We start from the raw sequence: 16,429 nt of genomic DNA, 5'->3' as shown, positions 1-16,429 counted from the left end.
AGACAAGCGTTTGAGAAGTACATGACAGCGCAGTTAACAGAGATAGACAAATCTGGAGAGATTCACCAGAAATTATTTTGGCAACTATTAAAGAGCAAAGCAGCAAAGAAACAATATACTCAAATTGAATTGAAGTTCGACGGAGACACTTATCGTAATACAGACGACATGGTAGAAAAATAGGCATGCCATTTCGAAGATATATTTACTGATAAGGCAGACAATCGTTTCGATAACAAGTTTCAAAGCGAAATATTAAAATGTGTTAGCGACATCGAAATTGGGCTTTCCAATGGAAAGGACAAGTATTTAGATGACCCTGTTACAGAGTGTGATATCAAAAATATATGTTGTAAATAAAAACTAAACAAAGCTGGAGTGATTGATAACATTGTGTATGAACACCTCAAGTATGGGAGTGAATTGCTGTGTAGTCACTTGTCGAAGTTGTTCAATGCTGTCATTAGGTCTCAACATATACCTGATGATTGGAAAAAGGCCTTATCATTACACTGTATAAGGGAAATGGTAAACCGAGAGACGACCCGAATAGTTATAGAGGGGTGACACTTTTACCTGTAATATTCAAACGTTTTGAAATGGTTTTGTCAAAGAGATTGGATCCTGTCCTTAGCACAGATAATTTCCCAAACAGGCAGCCATTAGCATATCAAAGGGGGTTATGTAGTCTGCTAACGTCTTTTAATCTTCAAGAATGTATACGGTATAACACGGAGAAAGGAGAAGACTTACATGTAGGATTTCTCGATAGCAATAAGGCTTTCGACACCGTTTGACATGCTGGGTTGCTCTTTAAACTGCATGAATTAGGAATAAAATGTAAATCATGGAACATTATGAAAAATATGTATACCACTGTACAAAGTAGCATTTTAGTGAACGGATTGAGGTCAAGATGGGTAACAATGGAGCGCGGTATCTTACAGGGAAGTGCTCTTTCAGCAAAAGCGTATCTTGTTTTTATCAATGAATTGTTGAAGAATATTGAAAAATAAGGGAAGGGCACAGTAATAGCAGATCTGCGAGTTAACATTCAAACACAAGCAGACAGAATATGTGTAATTAGTACTAAATATTCTGATCTGAAATACATGCTTACTATATGTGAAGAGTACAGTAAGAAATGGAAATTTACAACTACCTGTAAGAGAAGAAATATTGAACGTAAGACTATGTATTTATATAACTGTGTTCCTCCGAATGTTGACGATATCGTCCATGTTGTTGTAATTCTGAACAGTAAATTTAATTCAATAGAGCGTACATTACGTGCATGTCACAAGTTACGGAGCGCAACCATGACAATCATTCGATATGGGGCCCATCCAAGTGCTTTAAATCCACTAACTATAAGTAGAATTATAAAATGTAAAGTGTATGCTGCAGCCTTATATGGTTGTGAATTATGGTGTTTATCCAGAACAGAAATATTAATGCTTGAAAGAGCACAACATTTCATCTTGAAAGCAATACAAGTTTTTGAGACTAAAACCCATATAGTTATGTGTACAAGTCTACTTGGATGGACTAGCATAGAATCCTATATAGCCACTAAGAATTTGTTGTTCCTAAGTAGGTTATGTAGATTAGATATAAGACGAATTTGTCGTCTCGTGTATTTTTTACAAAATATTTTCTTGTTGATATAGAATCTAAATTAAGTTCAAATAATCAAGGGTTCGCATTTGACATACTTAGAATACTGCAAAAGTATAATTTGTTTCAAGTGTTCAATGATTTTATTACCAACTGTGCTTTTCCGTCTAAATGTGTGTGGCGTGTTAAAGTAAAGAATACCGTATACTCAGTAGAGGAATTAGCGTGGCGTGAAAGAATGGCCAATGATATCAATTATTCTAGATTTTCTTTTATCCACAGTCATTTAATACCACATGTATTAAGGAGACTGGTATTTAAATTTCTAGCCAAAAGAGAAGCTTTCCAATACGTCATAAAATTAATTGAAACTATCAGAGAGTGTGAGGGTGAAGAATTATGTCATCAATGTGGCTTTATGTACAGTGATATAGCCACCCACATAGTTCTAAAATGTGATTATACAGGAGAGTTAAGAGATAATTTATGGTGTGATATTAAAAATATAAAAGACATAACGTTGTTGTTTTAACAGAGTACCTCGGAGTACCTCGGAGTGAATCAATTAAAACAACAATTAACGGGATTGGTCAGAGGGTGTTATAAATTGGACGAATGTATAGCATGCACTGCAGTGCGATGGCTGTAATAGATGGTAGCATATAAATATCTAAATTGTGACCAATCAGAAGCCTACGTGTAGTTGCTATGGTAACGAAACTTATGCGGTTTTATTCGCAGTCCCCTGATACCATTATATACCAATTTTCATAAAAATCGAACAATATAACAATAATAATAATAATCATAATCATAATAACAAGAGGCCCGGGCAATGGGCCTGTATCGCTCACCTGCTATAAATATCACACTTGTAACCTTAAAAGTGATCTAAAATAAAGCTACAGGCAAAATAACAGTATTTATGATTAAAATTCATTCAAATGAACCTGTTATTTTTTTTTAAACATTTAACGGCTGTGATTGAAAGTCTAACAAAGTTATTATGTTGAACACATTTTATAGCCTTACATCTCAGGATGCAACTTGCAATGTATATACATCATGGGACCCATGGTTATTCAGAAGAGGTCGTTTAAAGATTTTAAACAAATTTGCCCCCTGTGACCTTGAATATAAGTTAAAGTCATTCACTTTAACAAACATAATAGTCCTTGATACCAGCATGCTACTGACCAAATATCGACATCCTGAGTCTTTTGGTATTCAGAACAAGTTCTTTAAATATTTTGAACATATTTGCTCCTTGTGACATTGAATATGAATCAAGGTCATACATTTAAACAAACTTGGTAGCCCTTGATCCTAGTATACTACTGGCCAAATATCATCAACCTGTCCATTTTGGTTATTCAGAAGATGTTTAAGGTTTTTAATATATTTGACCCTTGTCACCTTGAATACAGGTGAAGGTCATTCATTTGAACAAACTTTGTAGCCCTTTATCTCAGCATGCTACTGGCCAAATATCATTACCCTGGGCATTTTGGTTATTCAGAAGAAGTTGTTTAATGTTTTTAACATATTTGACGCCTGTGACCTTGAATATAGTTGAAGGTCATTCATTTGAACAAACTTTGTAGACCTTTATCTTAATATGCTACTGGCGAAATATCATCACCCCAGGCAATTTGGTTATTGAGAAGAAGTTGTTTAATGTTTTTCACATATTTGACCCCAGTGACCTTGAATATGGGTGAAGGTCATTCATTTGAACAAAGTTTGTAGCCATTCCTACCAGCATGCTACTGGCCAAATATCATCAACCTGTCATTTTGGTTATTCAGAATGGAAGTTGTTTAATGTTTTTCACATATTTGACCCCTGTGACCTTGAATACAAATGAAGGTCATTCATTTGAACAAGATTTGTAGCCCTTCATCTCAGCATGCTACTGGCAAAATATCATCACCCTGGGCATTTTGGTTATTGCGAAGAAGTTGCTTAATGTATTTCACATATTTGACCCCTGTGACCTTGAATACAGGTGAAGGTCATTCATTTGAACAAACTTTGTAGCCCTTTATATCAGCATGCTACTGGCCAAATATTATTACCCTGGGCATTTTGGTTATTCAGAAGAAGTTGTTTAATGTTTTTAATATATCTGACCCCTGTGACCTTGAATACAGGTGAAGGTCATTCATTTGAACGAATTTTGTAGCCATTCATCCCAGCATGCTACTGGCCAAATACCATTACCCTGGGCATTTTGGTTATTGAGAAAAAGTTGTTTAATGTTTTTCACATATTTGACCCCTGTGACCTTGAATATGGGTGAAAGTCATTCATTTGTACAAACTTTGTAGCCCTTCATCTCAGCATGCTACTGGCCAAATATCATCAACCTGTCCATTTTGGTTATTCAGAATGGAAGTTGTTTAATGTTTTTCACATATTTGCCCCCTGTGACCTTGAATACAGGTGAAGGTCATTCATCTGAACAAACTTTGTAGCCATTCATCTCGGCATGCTACTGGCCAAATATCATCACCCTGGGCATTTTGGTTATTGAGAAGAAGTTGCTTTATATTTTTTCACATATTTGACCCCTGTGACCTTGAATACAGGTGAAGGTCATTCATTTGAACAAACTTTGTAACCCTTTATCTCAGCATGCTACTGGCCAAATATCATTACCCTGGGCATTTTGGTTATTCAGAAGAAGTTGTTTAATGTTTTTAACATATTTGACCCCTGTGACCTTGAATACAGGTGAAGGTCATTCATTTGAACAAACTTTGTAGCCCTTTATCTCAGCATGCTACTGGCCAAATATCATCACCCTGGGCATTTTGGTTATTGAGAAGAAGTTGTTTAAAGTTTTTAACATATTTGACCCCTGTGACCTTGAATATGGGAGAAGGTTATTCATTTGAACAAATTTTGTAGCCATTCATTCCAGCATGCTACTGGCTAAATACAATTACCCTGGACATTTTGGTTATTGAAAAAAAGTTGTTTAATGTTTTTCACATATTTGACCACTGTGACCTTGAATATGGGTGAAGGTCATTCATTTGAACAAACTTTGTAGCCCTTCATCTTAGCATGCTACTGGCCAAAAATCATCAACCTGTCCATTTTGTTTATTCAGAATGGAAGTTGTTTAATGTTTTTTCACATATTTGACCCCTGTGACCTTGAATACAGGTGAAGGTCATTCATTTGAACAAACTTTGTAGCCCTTCATCTCAGCATGGTACTGGCCAAATATCATCACCCTGGACATTTTGGTTATTGAGAAGAAGTTGCTTAATTTTTTAACAAATCTGACCCCTGTGACCTTGAATACAGGTGAAGGTCATTCATTTAAACAAACTTTGTAGACCTTTATCTCAATATGCTACTGGCGAAATATCATCACCCTGGACAATTTGGTTATTGAGAAGAAGTTGTTTTAAGTTTTTAACATATTTGACCCCTGTGACCTTGAATATGGGAGAAGGTCATTCATTTGAACGAATTTTGAAGCCATTCATCCCAGCATGCTACTGGCCAAATACCATTATCCTGGGCATTTTGGTTATTGAGAAAAAGTTGTTTAATGTTTTTCACATATTTGACCCCTGTGACCTTGAATATGGGTGAAGGTCATTCATTTGAACAAACTTTGTAGCCATTCATCTCAGCATGCTACTGACCAAATATCATCAACCTGTCCATTTTGGTTATTCAGAATGGAAGTTGTTTAATGTTTTTTACATATTTGACCCCTGTGACATTGAATACAGGTGAAGGTCATTCATTTGAACAAACTTTGTAGCACTTTATCTCAGCATGCTACTGGCCAAATATCATCACCCTGGGCATTTTGGTTATTCAGAAGAAGTTGTTGAATGATTTTAACAAATTTGACCCCTGTGACCTTGAATATAGTTGAAGGTCATTCATTTAAACAAACTTTGTAGCCCTTTATCTCAGTATGCTACTGGCCAAATATCATCACCGTGGGCAATTTGGTTATTGAGAAGGAGTTGTTTAAATTTTTTAACATATATGACCCCTGTGACCTTGAATACAGGTCAAGGTCATTTATTTGAACAAACTTTGTAGCCCTTTATCTCAGCATGCTACTGGCCCAATATCATTACCCTGGGCATTTTGGTTATTCAGGAGAAGTTGTTTAATGTTTTTAACATATTTGACCCCTGTGACCTTGAATATTGTTGAAGGTCATTCATTTAAACAAACTTTGTAGCCCTTTTTCTCAGTATGCTACTGGCCAAATATAATCACCCTGGGCATTTTGGTTATTGAGAAGAAGTTGTTTAAAGTTTTTCACATATTTGACCCCTGTGACCTTGAATATGGGTGAAGGTCATTCATTTGAACAAACTTTGTAGCCCTTCATCTTAGCATGCTACTGGCCAAAAATCATCAACCTGTCCATTTTGGTTATTCAGAATGGAAGTTGTTTAATGCTTTTTCACATATATGACCCCTGTGACCTTGAATACAGGTGAAGGTCATTCATTTGAACAAACTTTGTAGCCCTTTATCTCAGCATGCTACTGGCCAAATATCATCACCCTGGGCATTTTGGTTATTGAGAAGAAGTTGTTTTAAGTTTTTAACATATATGACCCCTGTGACCTTGAATATGGGAGAAGGTCATTCATTTGAACGAATTTTGTAGCCATTCATCCAAATACTGGCCAAATACCATTACCCTGGGCATTTTGGTTTCCATTTTCAAGATCACAGGGGTCAATTGTTTTAACAAATCTTTAAACAACTTCTTCTGAATAACTAAGAAGCCTAGGATAATGATATTTGGCCAGTAACATGCCAGGATGAATGGCTACCAAGTTTGTTCAAATGAATTACCTTTACTTATTTTCAAGGTCACAGGGGTCAAATATGTTTTAAACCTTTAAACGACTTCTTTTAAATTAGCCAAAGGCCAATGGTGATGATATTTGGTCTTTAACAGGCTGGGATGAAGGGCTACCAATTTTGTCAAAATGAATGACCTTCGTCCATATTCAAGGTCACATTGGTCAATATATGTTTAAATCTTTAAATGACTTGTTCTGTATAACCAATAGGTCCAGGGTTATGATATTTTGCCAAAAGCATGCTGGGTTGGAAGACATTAAACTCTGTTCAACCTAATGTCCTTGTTGGACATTCAAGGTCACAGGCGTCATATGTTTAAATCTTCTTATGAATCAAAAACTGATATTCTGCCTGTAGCTGTATTTTAGTCCACTTTTAAGATTACAAGTGTGAGATTAATACCAGGTGAGCGATTCAGGCCCATTGGGCCTCTTGTTATTAAATGTCAAGACTCTAGACCATGTGGAACTTAAGAAGAAGATTGTTTAAGGTTGGTACCAAATATAGTGCATTTTAACTTTAACCCTGCCGAAAACCGGAAGTTGACATTTTTTGTTAAAACAGTATGAAAGAAAAAGTTTGTCCTTGGCTATCTCTATATGATATCCAAAGATCAACCTCGTGTTTGATATCTTTAACGAAATAATTTGGTATAGCCTGTTAACCAATCAGAGTTCGTGGCGGCCATCTTGGAATGTTTATTGCTCCAAAAAGTAACATAAGTTCGTAAGGGCCCCTAGAGGAATACATGTACCAATTGTGAATTAAGCAATGGCAGAATTGGAGAAGAAGATCGTTGAAGTTTGTAAAAATAGTGTCGGATTTTCAAAAAAAGATCAAAGACTATAATGAACAAGCCATAGGACGTTAACGGTAAATGTTATAGAAAAACTAAATACATCAAATTCATTGGAATGACATTCTGCATCGATCTGTAAAAGATTTAAACAATAAAAAAGTTAAAAAAAAATGTGACCTTTACCCAACAGAGAGCTTTTTTATTTGATCTTTTTTTGAGATAAAGCACTGACAAAAAAGTTAGCCCCGAATATGATCTACATATTCTGTAAATTAAACCGTCTTTGAGTTATGGCTATTTTAAGATTTTAAGGTATGACGTCATGGCGGCCATATTAGATTTTTGACCTACTTGAAAATGTCGCAATGACACCTTCAGATATAGATCTACAACATACTTTTCGGATTTTAAACTTATCTTTTACCAATCAAAAGATAGAGACTCCACAAAATATGAAAGAAGAAGAATAAGAAGAAATAGAAGAATAAGAAACATAACAAAAACAATATGTCTTTTCACCAGTTGGTGAAAAGCCCTAATAAAAGATGCATATATACATTGATATATAACACAAATGTTATTGTGTATCACACTTATTACTTGATGTAAAACATATCTATGTATTTCTTTTTAAAAACATCTACACTGCACGACTGTTTAATAACATCACTAAGTGCATTCCATAAAACAGAGCAACTGTAGCTAAAAGAGCGTTTACAAATATTTGTTTTTTCTAAAGGAACATACAATCTATCTGTTGTGGTAGCTCTTGTACTTCTGGAAGACACATCTCTTACATATGAAATTATTTATTTTTGGAGCTTGGCATTTTAGAGTTTTATAAGTGAGAACTGCTTTCCTAAACTCATAAAAATCAGATAAAGGCATCCACTTGAGACTGTTAAAAAGAGTACAAGAAGGAATTAAAATATCTTTGATGTTCAATAAAATCCTGGCAGCTCTTTTTTGTAACATTTTATAAGCAGGAATACACCACACACTTGAACAATATATGAAGTGAGGAAAGACAATACTCTGATAGACCTTTGGTAGCAGTATACAGTAGAAATGGCCCGACTCTGATAAACAAGGCACATGTCGAGGAAATGTAGACACAGCGGATTTACCCTACACAACACATGTATACATGTATATATATTTGTAAACTGCATTACATTTACAATACATATAAAGTTCTGAGAAGTGTTTAAACCTCTTTTTTCTATGTATGCCACTTGTGTGAAAACCATGGTTACCACATCAAAAATTACCAAAAAATTGCCAAAAATTGCTATTTGTTAACCCAAAATTTGACCCCCGCAATTAGTTTTTTTTTTCCAAAGTCCTGTCTGAAATTAAAGGCTACCTACTTGGTTACAGAATTATCTGGGTCCCAGTAAATATGTCAAACTTGATTTTTTGCAATTTTGCGTCGTGTGCTGTTGTCAAAATTTTACCTCCTGTAAAGCTAGCTTTTCATGTGTAGGCACCCTTTCGGATTACGGCCAAAATTTTGATCTCTAACCAAAGTTTTTTTCTTTTTTACAAATGTGAAGCTCACATAGCCCACTTCATCATGCTTATACCAATTTTATTACAGTTTTATTTTTATTTATTTTTACATATCATTATAGAGGGGTTAGCGATTTAACAAAAATATCACCCATGGCCACAACCCTCTACTGTATACTGCTACCTTATTCATCACTTTCTTTTTCCCAAAATTTAATTAAAACCTTTTAAATGTCTGGAAACTGAGACAATGAACACAACGATGCATCCGTTTCCTTTCTCACTTTAATAGTGACCGAGAAATATGAATTCTCCTGACAGGTTTATTTACCAATTCTGCTCTCAAACTACCAACAAAGGGAGGTAATCTGAAAAATGAAAACGTGAATAGGTTTGTAGTTTTCATGAATAAAATTTCTTTTTGGGTGAAATATGATGCTTTGAGATAATATGCATGTGAAAAACAAAACAGTACAGTGATACTATGATGTTACTGTCTTGTTTGATGACGTCATAGTAACTGCGACACACCGCCTTCCATGCATGTACCGTCAAACCAAGATTCATATCCGTAGGTGAAATAGTACGGGAGATATGCTCTGGAAACATTTCTGACGGCATTATGTATGTCAGAGGTCACGTTAAAGGTCACAGTGACCTACATATGGTATGCGACACACCGCCTTCCATGCATGTACCCACAAACCAAGATTCATAACCGTAGGTGAAATACATGTAGTACGGGAGATATGATCTGGAAACCTTTCTGACGACATTATGTAGGTCACAGGTCACGGTAGAGGTCACAGTGACCTACATATGGTATGCGACACACTGCCTTCCATGCATTAATCACGACAAACCGCCTTCCATGCATGTACTCACGACAAACCGCCTTCCATGCATGTACCCTCAAACCAAGATTTATAACCGTAGGTGAAATAGTACGGAAGATATGCTCCGGAAACCTTTCTGACGACATTATGTAGGTCAGAGACCACGGTAGAGGGCACAGTGACCTACATATGGTATGCGACACCCTGCCTTCCATGCATGTACTCACGACAAACCGCCTTCAATGTACGTACCAACAAACCAAGATTTATAAGCGTAGGTGAAATAGTACGGAGATATGCTCTGGAAACCTTTCTGACGACATTATGTAGGTCAGAGGTCACGGTAGAGGTCACATTGACCTACATATGGTACTCGACACACGGTTATGATTTTTGGTTTGAGGGTACATGCATGGAAGGTGGTGTGTCGTGAGTACATGCATGGAATCTCGTTCCCTAAAATTACAATGAAAATAAATGAATTTAAGAAGGGGACGGCTTATGGAAAATGAATAATTCTTTATTACAAGATATAGAGTACTTAAATATTATAAACAATTATATAGATAATGTTAAGAAACAATATTGTCTTCCAGTATACAAGATAGATAACCTTGAAAATATATCGGACTCTGATTTACAATTTACTATAAATGTTCAGCTACTTTTGGAAACTTTATTGATGGAAATCAGAGGGAAAACTATTTCTTATTCCTCATATAGGAAAAAAACAGCAAAATAATAGAGAGGATATTCTTAAAAGGTCAATAGCAGAGTTAGAGGCAGAGGGAGTAAATATAGAGGAATTAGAAAAAAAACGGAAAAAAACTAGAAACCATTAGATTGCAAAAAATTAAGGGGAGTATGATTCGTTCTAGAGCTAGGTAGGTGGAGGAGGGGGGAAAACCAACTAATTACTTCTTCAGTTTAGAGAACAGAAACTTTACATCCAAAATAATACCAAAACTACATAAGGATACTGGTGCAATTTTGACAAGACAGGAAGATATATTGGAGGAAATGAGTAACTTTTATAGGAAACTGCATGATTCTACATGTGATGGTCATGACATAAGTTTTTTGTTAGTGACTGTGACGTACCGAAGCTGTCTCGGCTTGATTCTGATCAATTGGAGGGGGACATTACTTATGAGGAAGCTGGTAAAACATTAAAACACATGAAGAATAAAAAAAGTCCAGGGTCTGATGGGTTTACAACAGAATTTTTTAAATGTTCTTGGTGAAAATTAGGGCATTTTGTTGTTAGAGCAATTAATTATGGTTATCATAGGGGGAATTATCTATAACTCAAAGGCAGGGAATTATTACTTGTATACCAAAGGCAGATAAACCCAGACATTTTATTAGAAATTGGAGGCCTATATCATTGTTAAATATTGTTTACAAAAATGCATCAGGTTCTATAGCTTATAGGATTAGAATTGTTTTTGACAAGTTAATAGATAAAGATCAAACTGGTTTTCCTTCAGGGCGGTATAAAGGTGTAAACACAAGGCTCATATATGATATAATGCAATATACTGAAGAAAATGATATTCCTGGAATGCTTTTGAGAAAGCTTTTGATTCAGTGTCTTGGGTTTTTATTGATAAAGTCTTAAATTTCTTTGGATTTGGTAAAAGTATTTCATCTTGAGTTAAAACGTAACATAAACATGCTTATTCAGGGCGGTAATCTGTCGTCTTCTCTTAATATTAAACGAGGTTGTCGTCAAGGGGACCCGATCGCCCGATAATTATTTATACTCTGTGTGGAAATTTTGGCCCTCAGATTACGAAATAATGATTACATTCAAGGTATAGAAATAGATAATTGGCCAATATTAGTATCCCAATATGCAGATGATACCTCACTTATCTTAAATGGATCAGAAAAATAATGAGTATGTCAAAATTTCGGGGTTGAAAATTAATGTAGAAAAAAACACAAGTAGTTTGGATTGGTAATAAAAAGTTTAGTGAAGAAACCTTTTTACCGAATCTCCAATTACAGTGCGGTAGGAGAAACTTTACACTTTTGGGAATAGAGTTTAGTATAAATCTTCATGAAATTCCAAAGATGAATTATGACAAAAAACTAATTAAGCTAAAATTATTACTAAAAACCTGGAGTAGAAGGTCTTTAACACCTATTGGTAGAATTCATATAATTAAATCACTGCTGGTATCACAGTTTAATCACCTTTTTATTTCACTTCCAAATCCAAATGAAAACTTTCTGAAAAAGTTAAATTCTATCCAGTTCCAATATTTATGGAATGTAGGGTCAGATAAAATCAAGAGAGATGTTATCATTCAAGACTATGGGAATAGAGGACTAAATATGATTAATACAGATGCTTTCATTTGTTCTTTAAAATTAAGTTGGATCAGAAGAATATTCCAAACTACTGAGAAATAGCAGGCTATCTTGAAAACTCATACTGATACTGATTTGCTAGCAGATTGTGGTAGTGAATATATACAATTATGCAAGAATAAATGTAAAAACCAATTTTGGAGAGATGTTTTTAGATCATAGTATAAATACAGTTTGCGAAAGGACAACTTAGGAAAGGATGAGTTACTCTTGAAAATACCACTTTTGTATAACAAAAACATATGTATTGGGGGAAAAACATTTTTTTACAGGGATTGGTACAAGAAAGGCGTGGTTAACATATATGATGTTTTGAAAGATGCTTCTGCAGGTTCTTTTTATTCCCTTAACGAGTTTTCACTTAAATATCAGATTGTGACAAATTTTCTGCAGTACCACAGCTTCACATCTTCAATAAAGGGGTTTATCTCAGCTTATGATCTAACAAAATCCAACATAGTTGCCCCCTTTATAACAGTAAACACACAACCTTTTTTCAAGTATGCCAGAGGTTCGAAAATGTTTAATAATGACTTGATTAGGAATAATGCAATACCAACTGGTAAAATGAAATGGAACCAAATATTTGATGATAATATTGATACAGAGTGGGCAAAATTTTTCGATATTTCTTTCCAGGCTACAAAAAATACAAAGCTTCAGTGGTTTCAGTTCCGAGTGGTTCATCACATCCTGACAACAAATTCTTTCCTTTGTAAAATTGGCCTGGTTACCTTCCCTCTTTGTATTTTATTTAATTCTGTCACGGTAGAGGTCACAGCGACCTACATATGGTACGCGACACACCGTCGTCCATGCATGTACCCAGCCATAGTACGGGAGATATGCTCCGGAAAGCCACCGGACGACGGACGGACGCACACACGGACGGACGGACGAAGCAAACACTACATACTTTAATAACTGACGAGCAATAGACCTTGCAGGTAATCGGTTTGGGATGTCAATTATAATGCAATTTGAAGTCCGAATACTTATCGATAAACGACGACGGGCACGACTTGTTCGCAAATGGTCCGTTACAATTTCTGAACGTAATTGGTTACTCCTTAAAACCAGATTTAAAACTATCAAAATTGAATTGTCATTTTTAAATTGTGTCAAAAAAATTAACTTTACCTGAATACGCTGATTCGGATTTATTTTTTACAACCAATGACTGTTTGCGCGCCAATTTGTATTGCTCCGAAAAAAAAAACATATGAATATACTAATTCAAATAAATTAGAATTTTACTTACGGCCAGCCAATTTGTCGATGATCAGATTTTTGATGAGGCTTGTAATCACACACAGAAGTTCCCCAACTTTAACAAACGTCAAAACACAAAGAATATTGGCACTTGTTATGTTCCCATTAAAACCTCCTTAAAACAAAAATGCTACAAACGCTTGCACGCACACATTGAAATATATTTAGACAGATGACATGAAACTAGTCGTAATCGCCTGATATTAAAGCTACTGCAAATTCCTCATATTGTATAAATTGTTTAATTTGATTATATGAACAATGATGATAAAGTTATTTAGATACGGGGTACTGTATCAAAAGGACAATAATTATAATTGGATTCAGATAGGGGGTACTATATCAAAATGAATGGTGAATAATTATGTTATTTAGATAGACGGTACTATATTACATAGTGAATACATACAAGAGGCCAGGAGGGCCTGTATCGCTCACCTGGATATCTCAGCAATCATGGCAAAATATTCTCCAAATGAGATTCAAGGGAATTGCCAGACCCCAAGGCCAATCCTTGTAATATATCTGTATTAGATTTTTCATGCCCAGCAATTTTATGTATGGTTATGGGAGGGGATCTCAACTGTTTCCAAGCTGTGACTCAGAAACTAGATCCCTTGGGTTGTGGCCAGACCCCAGGATCAATTCTAAAATCATGACTACATTCGTCTCTTTATGCCCAACAATTGTATATATAGTTTTGGGTTGGGAATGTTAACCATTTCGAAGTTATGACAAAGGGGTTAAGTCTCCAAGGTTGGTACAGACGCCAAGGCCATCCTGGAAGCGTATGTGCATTCATTTTTTTCTACTACGCAATTGTATATGAGGTTATAGGGTGGGGATCTCAACTGTTTCCAAGCTGTGACTAAGAAACTAGATAAAGGTTCCTAGTGAATCGGTCAGACCCAAGGGTCTATTCTAATGTCATGACTGCATTCGTCTCTTTATGCCCAACCATTGCATATATGGTTTTGGGGTGGGGGTCTCAAGTTTTGACAAAGGGGTTAAGTTTCCAAAGGGTGGGCAGACGCCAGGGCCATCATATATTTATACTCAGCAATTGTATATATGGTTATAGGGTGGGGATCTCAATTGTTTCCAAGCTCTGACTAAGAAACTAGGTCCCTAGGGGTTCGGTCAGACCCCATGATCTATTCTAATATCATGATTGCATTAGTCTCTTTATGCCCAGCAATTGTGCATTCATCTTTTTATTCTTAGCAATTGTATATATGGTTAAACGGTGGGGATCTCTCAGCCTTTTCCAAATAATAAACTTGTTTGGCCCCACCCCTTTGCCGGGGGGTGGGGGTCAGCCCCACCATTTGTACAATTTTGAATCCCTGCCTCCAATGAATGCTTTTGAAAATATATATTTGACATCCATGTTATAGTTCTACAGAAGACGTCGTTTGTAGCAATATAGCCAAATTGCCCCCTTTTGGCTCCTCAGTCCCCTGAGTTTCAGCCCAACCATTTGTACAAATTTGAATCTCCACTACCTAGGAATGCGTCCAGTCAAATATGGTTAATCTCCATCTCTTAGTTCCAGAGAAGAAGTCGTTTAAAGCAATATGACCAAATAACCCTTTTTGGTATTGCCCCTCAGCCCCCTTAGGGGTCAGCCCCACCATTTGCACAATTTGGAATCCCCACCACCTAGGGATGCTTTCAGTCAAATTTAATTAAATTCCAGTCAGTGGTTAAGTAGAAGAAGTCGTTTGAAGAAATTGTTGACGTACGGACGACGGACGGACGACACGGAATGGCATAAGCTCACATTGGTCATTCGGACCTGGTGAACTAATGATGTTATTTAAATAGGGTTACTATATCAAATAATGAATAACATAATGTTATTTAGATAGGGTGTACTATATCAAATAGTGAATAATTATGATGTTATTTATATAGGAGGTACTATATCAAATGTTGAATAATTATGATGTTATTTAGATAGGGGTACTATATCAAATGTTGAATAAGTATGATGTTATTTAGATAGGAGGTACTATATCAAATGGTGAATAATTACGATGTTATTTAGATAGGAGGTACTATATCAAATGGTGAATAATTATGATGTTATTAATATAGGAGGTATTATATCAAATGGTGAATAATTACGATGTTCTTTAGATAGGGGTACTTTATCAAATGGTGAATAATTATGATGTTATTTAGATAGGAGGTACTATATCAAATATTGAATAATTACGATGTTATTTATATAGGATGTACTATATCAAATGTTGAATAATTACGATGTTATTTAGATAGGAGGTACTATATCAAATGGTGAATAATTATAATGTTACTCATTACATACTTTCTAATCAATCCGGGTTTTTTGTATATGCGATACGACACAATTGCTCTTACCCATATCAGCCCATGCCGTATCACACCCCAAAACCCGTATCAGCCCCCGCCGTATCACACCCCAAAACCCGTATAAGCCCGCAAAACCCATATCACACCTCTTTTGGGAAAAAAATCGTTTTTCAATATTTAAAAATTAAAAATAAATCATAAGATAGTAGTTTTTATTAGTAAGTATGTAATAAACAGAATAAAACACGCCTTTTTCCATATTACACCCAGTATCAACCCTTGACCAATATCAGCCCTCGGGCATTCGGCCCTTGGGGGATATTGCAGTCTCGGGCTGATACTGGGTGTGATATGGAAAAAGGCATGTATTATTCTCTATTTATATGGGGCTTCTAAATCAAATGGTGCATAATTGTAATGTTATGAAGATAGAGGGTATTATATCAAATGGACAGTAATTATAAGGTTATTTTGATAGTGTACTACATCAACTGCACAATAATCATAATGGTATTAGGATAGGGGGAACTATATCAAATGGTGAATAAATATAATGTTATTTAGATAGGAGGTACTATGTCAAATGGTGAATAAATATGATGTTATTTAGATAGGAGGTACTATATCAAATGGTGAATAATTATAATGTTATGAAGATAGAGGTACTATATCAAATGGTGAATAATTATAATGTTATGAAGATAGAGGTACTATATCAAATGGACAATAATTATAATGTTATCGTTCCATTATAATTACTGTCAGATAAAAATGTCTTATTTCCAGCATTGCGGAATTTTCAAACATAGCTGTT

At 35.3% G+C, this 16,429-nt stretch overlaps 1 protein-coding gene across 1 annotated transcript in view; it reads right to left on the bottom strand.

Annotated features, from left to right (window-relative positions):
- Window positions 1-13,331, bottom strand: part of LOC110445895 (DC-STAMP domain-containing protein 2-like) — a 76,379-nt gene extending 63,048 nt beyond the window's left edge. The window contains exon 1 of the mRNA XM_021490744.1: window positions 13,268-13,331. The gene's annotated coding sequence lies outside the window, so the exon portion shown is untranslated. The remainder of the gene's footprint in view (window positions 1-13,267) is intronic.
- Window positions 13,332-16,429: the final 3,098 nt, after the last annotated feature.

This window comes from Mizuhopecten yessoensis, unplaced genomic scaffold (assembly GCF_002113885.1).
Source record: "Mizuhopecten yessoensis strain PY_sf001 unplaced genomic scaffold, ASM211388v2 scaffold2409, whole genome shotgun sequence".
NCBI lineage: Eukaryota > Metazoa > Mollusca > Bivalvia > Pectinida > Pectinidae > Mizuhopecten > Mizuhopecten yessoensis.
Note: the sequence above shows the minus strand (reverse complement) of the source record. Positions and strands in the feature narration are given on the sequence as shown.